The following is a 12,563-nucleotide window of genomic DNA, read 5'->3' as shown; positions in this document are numbered from 1 at the left end:
TTTGTTTAGGTTTATAAGAGACTGGTGTATAAATGACACGTGATAGTGCCAATTCACAATCTATGAATTAAATAAAAAAAAAAATTCTTGTACCCCAGCATCTCTGGGATTTCCCCGATTGTCAGACTCCATATGCTTTGTAATTTTCTCCCAGAAAAGTGAAAGGACTCATTTCCATTTGGTGGTTGGTGGCTTGGAAGAAAAAAAAAAGAAAGAAAGAAAATACAACGAAGCCTGCAGCTTTTACTACTCCAGTGTCTCTTCTGAACATTCTGCAGAAGGAGACTGGGGTGCTCCCAAATTGAGACTGTGGCAAAGCAGCGGGGCCAGTTCCTCCCCACATGGTTCAGCAGCAGACACACAGTCATATCAGGAATCAGAAGATGCACAAAGCCTAGCCCCAGGAGCTTCTTGAAGGTCACCCTGATTTGCGGTGCTGGGACACCAGCTCAGCTTCCTCTTTTGTGACTTTCCTATGCTGAGGTTACAGTCTGTGAGACGCTTCCCACTGCTTCCTGGCCACACTGCCCACCACTTCTGCCTTGCTCTCTGGAATATCTCCCGAGGAGTTGACACTTACATTAGCCTGTCATTCACCTTGTTTCTGCCGTCTTCTTTAAGATTCCTTGGGTCCTTGACACAAAAAAGAGAGCTGTGGCCTGAGATTTGAGTCTACCCAAAATGGTGAACGCCAGGACCCCAAATCAGAACTCTCCGTATGAAGTGGATCTGAGTCAGAAGGAAGTCTGTGACCTATTGTGGGCAAGAAGCCAACATATATGTATTTTTATGCATATGTATGGGTATATAAATGTATAACTATGTGTATGTATATGTCTATCTGTATGAACATATATCTACATGTATATATACCCACATATACACATCTCTGTGTGTGTATATATATACACACACATCTAATACACATAAATGCCTGTATGTATAATATACATATATATGTAACCCATTCACATATATACATATGCATGTATATATACATGCATGCTTATATGTTTATACATATAATACATACATTTGTACACACACATGTATACACACATATATGTATCTGTGTGCATCTACATACACATGTATATGTATGCATACATAGATGTATATCATAGATGTGATGCATACATCACACATATTACATTCACATAGCTATTTCTGCGTATATACATACATATGTATATATGCTCCAAACCTCACAGTGGGGTGAAAGCAGAATAATTCATCTTCCCCTGAAAAGGCTGAAAAAAAAATGGCTTCTAGGGACCCCTGCTCTGGGACATACTGTCTCTGCTGTGGGATTGGCCTACTGAAACTCTGATGCACACAGGGAATGAGGCATCATTTATTCTGCATCCTTTTTCTGCAGTTTGCTGTTTAGATAATCTAGCCAAATTGGTGAGCTCCAGATTCACTGAGAGACCTAATTTCCACACACAGGTGAAGACACACATACATACAACATACACAGAAATACATATATACATATATATGTACACACACACACACACACACATATATTTGATATGCATTGGCTTCTGTAGCTTACTACAGCACAAATCTGCTGGCATTGTCAATGGATGAAGAGTAGCAGGTTGTCATAGCAACCTTCATCCAGCCTTCCAGCCTAAGGGCTGTGTTGTAGTCCCAGCTATTTCCTTTGTGGCTTCTGTTGTCATAGTTTTGGACTCTGGGGTTTTCTCTGCTTTCCCTAAAGGAAACAATTCTGCCAGCGCTCTGTCATTGCACTGTGTCTTCAGATTCATCCCATCAGGATGTGTATGGATTTTTTTTGACGCAGAGCAGTGAGGAAGACTGTGTCAATGGTAGTGTCTGAGGATATAAATTCACAGTCATTTCAACAGACAGGGCCACTCAGGGCTGGTTGCTGTGCTTACTCCCGCCTCACTCATTGGAGTTCAACTCTCCCAGTTCCATCTTTTGATGTGGACAAAGGCTGGTGGAAACTTTTATGACTGAATGAAGGAATCCAGGCTTGGAGACCCAATCAGAATAGGATGTTGGGGGTGTCTGATTCCCAGAGCAGTTGGGGTACATTCTAAGTCTCCCATCTTTCCTGAGGTGACTGAACTCCAGGACTCTCCTCACATGCACCTGTCTTTCCATCCATTTTGAGACAAGCTCTACAATAACTCCTTCAGGAGACACTTCCTTATCTTCAGTGCACACACATACACACACACACACACACACACACACACACACACACACACACACACACACACACACACACACACACACGTAGATACACACACCCCTCAGAAAGGGAAAAAGACTTGCCAAAGAGGCATGGCAGGGAAGGCATGTAGCCAAGACAAGTTGGATCTTGGACTATCTAGCCCTAGGCTATAGCTTCCCCTATTGTGGCTGTTTGAGAAATTTGTGCTTTGAGTCAGAGAGGATGTGAGTGTGAGGGGCAGGGGGAGGTCTCTATTCTTTGCTTCCTTCCACCCGGGCATTCCAGTCTCCCTTACTACTAATGTCAGTAACAGCACATGAAGCTGTGGGACCAGAAAACGTGATCGATGGTGACTTGAGACCTGAAGCTTTATTTTACTCTGTAACAATGAGTGGGGATTGATGAACCAACCCCAGACTCAGAGAATTTGTCATTCTTTAGTCCTAGCTGTCCAATAAGGTAACCACCCGCCAACAGGCAGCATTGTAAGTTTAGATGAATTGAAATGAAAGAAAAATAATCTAGTGCTCAGGCACGCTGGCAGCTTTTCAGGTGATTTGTGGCTTCATAATGAGCCACTAAAGATGGGGACATTTCCATCATGGCAGAAAGAGCTAGTGAGACAGCAGCTGAAGATGTAGTATCTGTTCAGAGAGGTGATGGGACAAGCCACATTGGTTCCTTTCGATTGAATAAGAAACTGTCTTCTACAACTCATTTATAATGCCCTAACAGTGTCTGGTCAATCTGAACAGAAGTCACAGGACACATCCTAGCAGCAAGGGAAACTGGGAAACAGAATCTTGAACAAGGGTGGACAGTTTTGGGCTCCAAACAGAAGTGACGTTTGGATGCCAGGAAGGGGAGTGCTTAGGGAGGGTGACTGCAGTGGGGGTGAGGATGCTATTGCTTGGCTATCTCCATCCTGAGCACTTTAGGGGTCATTCAGCCTCTCACCATCCCCAGGAGCCTTCCCTGCCCTTGCTGCTCTCCCCAACTTTCTGTGTGATCAAAATAACAAAGACAAAACCAAACGCCCAAAAAACAAAACCAAAAGTAAGGCAGAACTTAAAATACTCATGCAAGTCGGTATGTGCAGTGCACTGAACTAGAAGGCCAGGAGCCAGGGAGGAGCCCAGATCCTTTTAATACAAATCTCTGAACTGAGAGCTGGGTAGCTTTGCCAGCCGGTTCTCCTGTCTCCCTAAGTTTCTCACTATCAGACCTCTCAACCTCCTCCCTTTTTCAAGCAATTTAGGCTAAAGCTGCAGGTCAATGTGGGGCTTTCGTTTGCATACCCTGAACTCTGCAAAGCCTCTGGCAGTCTTCTCTGAGACCCCCATTCCTGTACATTGGACAAGAGCCAGGAAAAATGTGGAAGGCCATTTTCTTTCATTCTTTCCTTTTTAAGTTTTCCCAGACAAAAGGGAAGGACAGATCCATCATCCTTCTGTCTAAAACAATATCATGTCTTTGGAAGGCAGGAACAAGCATAGCTACTTTTGATTTGATTTGATTTTTTTCTCCTGTGGCACCACATCTAATAGCTACATGAATAAGAACCGGGAGTTAAGAAATTTTCAAAGATTTGGACTAAAATAGGGCCTTTTACATTCTAGGGGCAGAGAGGTGTCACATTCAGCAAGCTCTAGCGTGCCTGGAGTTCCAATTACATTGGCAAGGGTGTTTACGCTCACACGTATCTTCTGTATGGCATAGGGAGAGGGTTGGATGGGGGCTGAGGGGGGGATGTTTCAAACCATGGTCTGTTTGTGTCTGTCCCCTGGGTTAAGTGGTTTCTCTATCTTCAAAGGACTTTGTGAAAGCAAAACAAAATACTGGGCAGATACTAGGTGTGGCTCACCAAACCTCACATTGTTATGATCAGATTCCTTATGGAAATTTGCCCTTCCCTGAATTACAGTCTGAGCGGCGACCATCTCTAAATTTCAGGGTCTAGACATCTGGTCCTTGTTGCTGAGAAACTCCAGATGTGCTGTATAAGTGGAGAACCTTGTGGGGATCTGGTAGTGACAGAGGTCCTGTATCTAAAGGGAACAGGTAGTCAGAGTGCTGGAGGCTGTGATTTAACAGTAATGCTAAGTGTACTGTGAGCCATCTCCTCAGCAATGAGTAGAAGCCACCCCTACACATCCTAGAAATGGTGGGAAGAGGATTCTGGCTTTCCTGTGACATGAGGGCTGCCCAACTAAAACTGACTATACTACCTTCAGGGAAATAGAAGATTTATGGTAGTGTGTGAAAGTATGTGGGTTGAGGGTGGTCAGGGATGCATGGGGTTGGAGTTGTCACTGCAGTCAGGTCAGTGTGGAGACAGGCCCAGGCTTAGATGAGTGTAAGAGAGTGGAGTAGGGAAACTGAGTCATACTTAGACCTCAGTAAGGGCACTGGATTTGATTGCTGCTGCTTCAGGTTTGTATGAGATTTGCCCTCTTGGTCTATTGCCCTGCTGCTAGGATGGCTGGAGGTCTGGAAAGCCAGACCTGCAGTGTGAGGTTCGGGAAGCCTTCTGTTTATTCTCAGTAGGAACTTGGGTCAACCTGGGTCTGGGTGGTAGCTGAGTTGGTCAGCCTGCCAGCTCCCCAGCACCCACACCATTGTGGTGAGCTCTCCAGCACTGCCTCAGCTAATTCACCCAATGCTACAGATGGCAAGGGTCAAGGCCACCTCTCCTGTTCTCATGCCCTCTGGGACAGGATCCTGTACACCCATGCCACCAGGACCAGTTCTACTGTGTTGCCCAGGCAAGGTGTGGAAATCTTTCTCCCAAGCGCTGCCACCAGAGAAGGGTGGGGGTATTAGCTCTCCTTCTTTCTTGACCTCAGGGCCAGCTCTCCTGTCTGCTGCAGGTGGCAAGGGGCAAAGGGTAAGGGAGGACATCTCTTTCTTTAATGTGGCCACTCACTTAAGCCAACATATTCTGGACATGAATCCTTTTTATAATTGGTAATATTTTTTTTTCATGTAATACATTCTGATCATGGTTTCCTCTCCCTCATCTCCCAGATCCTTCCCATCTCCCTACCCACCCTACTTCATGATTTCTATTTAGAAAGCAAACAGGCAAAAAGAGCAGAATAAAACAAACAACAAGAAGAGCACAATAAACACATATATACATAAAAACAAAGCACAGAAAAATATAAACTTGGGGACCATAATATACAAAAACAAAACACCAGTAAGATCAAAATGCCCCAAACAGAGCAATGTGAGGCAGACAATCTGAAGAAATACCACTGAGTTCATTTGGTGATCGTCATCTATTTTTGTGCCTGGCACTTACCTTTAAGTGTGGTTTGTGTGAGACACCATGACCACGGCAGTGCTTATGAAGTAGCACATTTAACTGGGGCTGGCTTGCAGTTCAGAGGTTTAATCCATTGTCATCATGACAAGAAGCATGGTGGCACGCAGGCAGGCATTGTGCTGGAGAGGTAGCTGAGCATTCTCCATATGGATCTACAGGCAGAGAGTAACACTTAGCCTGGCTTGCAAATCGAAACTTTGAAGCCCACCCCAGTGACACATTTCTTCCAATGAAGCCACACCTCCTAATTGTGCCATTGCCTATGGGCACAAGAGGGCTAATTTTATTCAAACCACCACATAAACACAGTGAGACTTAATTGGAGAAAACTAATTTTTTCTTTACAAGTGGTTTTCAGTTAGGTTTTTGCTTCTTGGTTAGGAATTAGATGGTGTCCACCTCCCCTCCCATCTCAGCACTGAGACCCAGCTAGCTTGGATCTGTGTAGACCCTGAACATGCTATCATGGTCCCTGTGAGTTCATACATGTGTCAGACCTGTTGTGTCTGGAAGCCATTGTTTCCTCAGTGTCTTCCATCCCTATTGTGTGTTACAATCTTTCTGCCTCCTGCATAGTCCCTGACCCCTGTGGGGAGAGGTTTGTTGGAAACCTTCCCATTTAGGACTTCATGTTTCAAGGTTTCTCATTCTCTGTACATTGTCCAGTTGTGAGTCTCTGTATTTTTTCCCATTACTGAAGAAGAAAGCTTCTCTGAGGATGGCTGAGCAAGACACTGATCTATGAGTGTAGCTGAATGTTGTTAGGAGTCATATATTTCTAATTTCTACACATACATACATACATACATACATACATACATATATTTAGCAAACAGTAATATTTGGTTTTTCCCTAGGTCCATGGCCTATCTAGTTTCAGGTTCTTAGCCACTGGGGCAGTGACAGGTATAAGTTACACGTTATGGAACAGGCCTTAAATCTAATCAGATAGTAGTCGGTCACTCCTAAACGTTTGTGCCATTATTTCCCCAGCACATCATGTAGCTCACCAGGCATGTCACCACCGTAGACTGAAAGGTTTATATTTAGGTTGGTTTTACCTTCCTCCTTTGGTAGTGTTCAGACACCTTCCAGGACTGTGAATGCTAGTCAGAAGGGGTGAGAGCTCTAGTCAGGCACCAGCTTAACTTTTCCGTGTTCCATGAATGTGTAGGTGTTGTCTTCAGCAATACGGCCTTACCATCAGTTTGTGGAGAACAAACAATATCCCTGTCAATAGCCCAGTTTATTTCAGGGGTTTCCATGTGGCCTCTTTAGCCAACAAGTCATTTAGTTGTAACCCATTCCTTGCATTGGAAGTTTCACTTGGTGGCAAAAGATAAGATGTAAATTCTTACCCTTACCCATGGATGAGAGGACTTTAGATCAGTAGTGGAATTCCAAATAAGTCTGAAAGGTACAAAGACTTTTGTTCTTTGCTAATTATATTCTTTTAAAATTATAATTATTAATTCATTCTAATTATACAGTTGTTGAGTTTTACAGTGATATTTACAGACCTGCATGTATTGGCTTTGGTCCTATTCATCTTTTCAATGACTCTCCCTCCTTACTCCCTTCTTCTATTCATGGATCCTCACTGGCCCCTCTACTACTTTCAGATTATCCCTTACATTATTGGGAGTGTAAGTGTCCTATATAGCCTCAGCTGTAAACTGGACATAGTACAGAGTCAGAGAGGAAGTCTTAGCTTCCCCTGGGGGATTCCTCAGATCAGATTGACATAGGACCAATGTGAGAAATTATCTTGATTGCTGATTGACGTAGGAAGACCCAACCACCATGGGCAACACCATCCTGTAGGCAGGTAAGCCTAGAATATATAAGAAAGCTGAACCAGAGTGAACCAGAGAGTGAGCCATTAAGTAATATTTTTCTGTCATTTCTGTTTCAGTTCCAGCCTTGACTTCCTTCAGAGTTGGACTGTGACCTGGAAGTGTAAGCTGAAACACACACATTGCTTTGCTTTGTGGTGTTTATCACAACAGAAAAACAGTCAAGAAAACAATGTATAGAACTTATCTATGCTAACCTTTCCTTTTCTTGGCAGTAGATCAGATGGAGCACAGGACCTTGTGTGTGAAGCAAGTTCGGCACCACTGCATTATATCCCAGAGGAATCAGTTCTCTCCTCCTATCACGTTTGATACCCCAGAGGAATCTGCTTTCTCCTCCTACCATGTTTGATATCCCAGATATCAAACTCAGGGTATCACGACCAGAAGGAGGTACTTCTCCCTGCCGAGCCATCCTGTAAACTCCCAGACAGACCTTTAACAACCACCTGTATTTCTGTAATATTAACTTGAAATTTTTAGAATTTCCAAGACTCATCACATATCCCTCCCCTGGGAGGGCAGCCCGGTTGATTCTTAGTGGAATCCACCTAGCAGTGCACTCAGCCACCTTGTAAAGCAGGCACTTACTATCGCTGCAGCTTCACCATGGCAAAGCAGGACTGAGACAACTTAGTTCTTTGTCTGAATTCACTCAGACAGTTAGAGGCAAGAGCAGGGATTGAGACCAATTCTGCCTGATTTAGAACCTGCCCCCCCCAGGCTCACAAGTTTTTATTTGTTTGTTTGTTTGTTTTTGCTTCCATTAGAATGGCCAGGGAAAGTATTGGTGAGGGTGAGTGTGGTGGTTTGAATAGGAATGGCCCCCATAGGCTCATATATTTAAATACATTTGGTCATTAGGAAGTGGGGCTACTTGAGAGGAATTAGGAAATCTGGCCTTGTTGGAGTAGGTGTGGTTTTGGCGGAAAAAGTGTCACTAGGGGTGGGTTCGGAGTTTCGAAAGCTCAAGTCAGATCCAGCATCTCTCTCTCTTTCTCCCTGTTGCCTGGAGATACAGATGTAGAACTACTAAGCTACTTCACCAGCACCATGTATATCTGCGTGTCACCATGCTTCCTGCCATGAGGACAATGGAATAAACTTCTAAAATTGCAAGCAAGCTCAGTTAAATGCTTTCCTCTGTAAGAGTTGCTGTGGTCTTGGTGTCTCTTCACAGCAACAGAACACTGACTCAGTAAGGTGGGGCACTTTGGTACTCAAATCAATTGAGATGTTATCTTGCCCATTGGAGAGCCAAGGGGCTGTGTGGTGGGATGTTTCACGTGGGTTTGATGGTCCAGATGAAGGGTGTGTCTGGAACTTTAGTAAAGAGGATGGAGGGATGGTCTTTGTGATCAGGTTAATGTCTCCCTGTTTGTGTGGGATGTTTTCTGTTTTCTCAGTACTCAAGAATTAAAAATATTTATACTTTGAGTTGATTGAAGATGAATATTTATTCATTTCAAACAAGAGTGGGAAGGTAGAAACACGTTGGCTTGCCCAGAATCCTACCTCTTCTTGTTACCAGGCTACTGGCATTGAGCCAATCCACTTGTTGCCTTTGCCCTGTCATTTCTCCTTGGCCATTTTCTCTTGCAAGCAGTACTTGCTAACTTGCCTCAGCTTCAGCTTTTGGGGGAAGTCCATGCTGGTCCAATCCTGAGCAAACTCAGTTTCAGAGACTAAGGAGCTTGTCTTGGCTGTGTGCTCTGGGCCCACTGGCTTCTGTTTCCTAGATCTTACTCTCTTCTCATTACCTCGAGTGACCAGACATTTTCCCCAGGTGCTAAATAGGATGCTGCCTAGGGTATCATTCTTCTAATCCATACGTTTCACAGCTCAGCTGCACCAACTGAGACTCAGCACTTCAAGATGTTGCATGCTGTGTATCCATGGGTTCTCTCTAATCTCCAAAGATGTTCTTGCTAAAACTTTGGCTGCACTATTTCCCATCAGGACCTCATCTTTTCTATCTGATCAGGAAGAGGATGTCTCTGGGGAGCTCCCAAGAGAATAAAACCATCTGTGCTTTCTGGTCTTTGCTTTTAAATTGTGATCTATTCCATGACTTTTTAAGATATAAAAATACCCCCAAACAAAATAATAATTCTCTCCAGTCATTTTTTTGGGGGCGGGGAGAACATCCTTGATTATTAAAATGTGATTCACAGGAAAGCATAGTTGCATCCTCTCCTTTTCTTCACCCCTCAGGAGTGGGGAAGATAAATGGAGCTTTGGAGAAATGCCTTCTATTCTGGTTCCATGTCTCCCCACCCCATTCATGAGCTGAGCTGCTAACAACCATTCAGAAGGAAGAGACGCTTTCCTCAATCAAGGGATTGTCTCTATTTCTGTGACCAATTCCCTTTCCCTCAGAGAGTAACCAATTTCAAAACTCATTTGAGAAAAAGCCCATTATTTCATACCAAGAGCTTTGCACACTAGCACCAGGGTGGAGGGAGGTGGGAGTGCTCTCTGCATTATGAGAACCTATTGCTTTTACCTGGAGTTCATCTCTTCCCATGGATCCTGCTGTGACCACAGGGAGTATGGTTCTTACATGGGACATCCAATTAGGAGCAGTGTCTTACTAGCCAATAGAATTGATTTGAAGTTTGGTAACTTCACCTTCATCCTCATCTTCTCAGCTGCACAGGGGAGATGCCACTGCCGCCTTCTTCTTCTCCTCCTCCTCCTCTTCTTCCTCTTCCTCCTCTTCCTCTTCCTCCTCTTCCTCTTCTTCCTCTTCCTCCTCCTCCTCTTCCTCTTCTTCCTCTTCCTCCTCCTCCTCCTCCTCCTCCTCTTTCTTCTTCCTCTCCTCCTCCTCTTCCTCCTCCTCCTATAAAATGTCACAATTTTTCTCTATTCTTGACTGATTTCTGGAGGTTTGTAGAATCTATTTTCTTAGTCCCTTGGAGTGTTCCCTTTAGGCGAGTTGATTTGATTGAAAGAGGTGATGAGTTGGTCAGAGTTGGCTTGGCTAGGCTGCAGGAGAAACACAATTAGATAGTCAGCCTTGCCTACTGATTCAGAACCTGACTCTTTCCAGTTTGGGCTATTCTCCTGGAGCTTTGCAGCTCAAAACTAAAGGTGGCTCTTTCGTCCTTAGGAGGCCACAAGAGTCAGAGAAATACCACTTACACATTTCCTGCCTTGCTCAACAACACTCAGATAATTCTTTGTAATAAACATAACCCCAAACAACATCACAATAAAACAATAAATGTCACTGATGTCCACTTTCTGGGTATCAGCTGGCTTCAAGTTAGAACATCCTCATATCTCAGAAGGGGAAGACACCATCATTAACAAATGAGGAAGCTATGATTGCCCTTCCTAGTTTAGGATATAAACTCGCTTACAAAACATTATGCAGAAACAATTTTTAAAAGATACAAGACCTGAAGAATGTGCTAGGTGGGTGACCCGGTCTACCTGACATTCAGGATCTCTAGTGTTTTTATTCCTGTGGCTTTCTTTCCTATTTCATTTTCCTTCACATAGCCACGTTGTCAGGTGGCAAATCCTTAAAGAAGGTCTTTATCATCCCTGTTCATCTCCCAACTTACCATTTCACCAGTATGTATATGCCTACAAGTATTGCTTTGTGGTATTTGAAACAATATCATGTTAAATCATAAGTATGACTTGATTTTCCTCCTTCTTGCTCTTTTCCTTGAACATGATATTTTACATGTGGGTTCCCTTGTCCAACTATTTTTCATGATGTCTAAGTCATTCACTGTGGGACAACATCATTATCATTCATTCTCATGTTGATAGATACTTGGGTTGTTCGTGACATATTTAAAATTAATTATATGAGTTCCTCCCCAACTCAAGAGGAAGGACATTTAGGCCCCAGTCTACTTTAAACACATCCAGCAACCTTAATGATTTTAGGGATTGATTTGGTTCTACCCAACCAATTCTGTCTTATCAGCTTCTGGCTACCCGTAATCCCAGGGCTAACATAGTGATGCCGTTCAAAGTTCACTTCAGTTGGTCCCTTGTGTCCCCATTCCTTGACACAGTGGCATCATCATCAGAAGAGCTGAGTCTGTGAGCATGAAGTGAGAAGCTGTGATCCTCAGTCTGCACTGTTGATCCTGTGCAAGGGCACCTTCACTGACAATGTTGCTGCAGCAAAACATAGAACAGAGTCTCTGCATCTCAACATCCTGGAGAACCCTGGTCCAGATACAGCTATCAGCTACCAGTTTAGTTCTTTCTACCTGTGCAAATGCAGTGAGAGGCAGTAATGGACAAACTATGTCCCTAATTTATGTATGCAAGTCTCAACTACAAGAACCTCAAAACGTGACTAGATTTGAAGACAAGCTCCTTACAAAAACAGTTACATGTCTCTTAAAAGCATTAGAAATTAAGAAGAAATTAAGACACAGATAGGTGTGGAGGGAAGATATGCTAGAGACACATGGAGATAACTGCCTGTAAGTCAAATTCATGCATACACACACAAGCTTTCAGTCTTCAAAACTGCCAGAGAATAAAGTTCTTAAGCCATTTAGTCGATGGAACTTTGTGAAGGCAGTTTTTGTGGACACCTACGGAGGTGTAAGGGCTGGAAGAGAGAGATAACGTTATCCTTACACACCAGTGCCAGGGTCAACCACAGAGAGAGCCAAGCATACCAAAAACCCTCTGTGAGCACTAAGAAGATGTTTCCACATGATGGCCAGACACAAAAGCAATTATGAAACCCATTGTGTGTCTTCTAGCCAGCAGATGCCAATCACGAAACATAATAGAATGTAAGACACTGTTTGCAGGAACCAATTTGTCAAGGAGCCCTCTGGGGAAGAAAAAAAATTAAATTCAATTAAAGGACATAAAGCGAAGTTTTGAATAAATGGGGAGATATCCCATGTTCATGATGGAATATCATAACATTGTAAAGATGTCAAATCCTTTCAGAGTAATTTATAAATTTGATGAAACTGAATGTGAATTCCAGATGCATCAGGTGAGAAGCTTGATAGATTTATTCTGAGATGAATAAGTATAAAGATTCATAAACAACTGGGTCTTTCATTTGAGGCTGGGTCTCACTATATAGCTTTGGCCGGTCTTGTGGAGAACCCACTATGTAGACCAGGCTAGTCTATATAGTGGAGACTCACTTGCCTCTATCCATCAAGTT

The 12,563-nt window shown here is 43.4% G+C and overlaps 1 long non-coding RNA gene across 2 annotated transcripts in view; it reads left to right on the top strand.

Annotated features, from left to right (window-relative positions):
- The window catches only part of LOC143442429 (uncharacterized), a 48,069-nt gene that overhangs the window by 21,959 nt on the left and 13,547 nt on the right, over positions 1 to 12,563 (top strand). Inside the window, exons 3-5 of one of the 2 annotated variants that reach the window (XR_013110642.1) lie at positions 7,456 to 7,499; positions 7,612 to 7,789; positions 8,418 to 8,599. This is a non-coding gene — a long non-coding RNA (uncharacterized LOC143442429). Of the gene's footprint in view, positions 1 to 7,455; positions 7,500 to 7,611; positions 7,790 to 8,417; positions 8,819 to 12,563 lie in introns of those variants that run through there. The other variant, XR_013110641.1, reaches the window with a different exon arrangement.

This window comes from Arvicanthis niloticus, chromosome 5 (genome assembly GCF_011762505.2).
Source record: "Arvicanthis niloticus isolate mArvNil1 chromosome 5, mArvNil1.pat.X, whole genome shotgun sequence".
NCBI lineage: Eukaryota > Metazoa > Chordata > Mammalia > Rodentia > Muridae > Arvicanthis > Arvicanthis niloticus.
The sequence above is the reverse complement of the archived record's forward strand: the minus strand, read 5'-3'. Positions and strand labels throughout refer to the sequence as shown.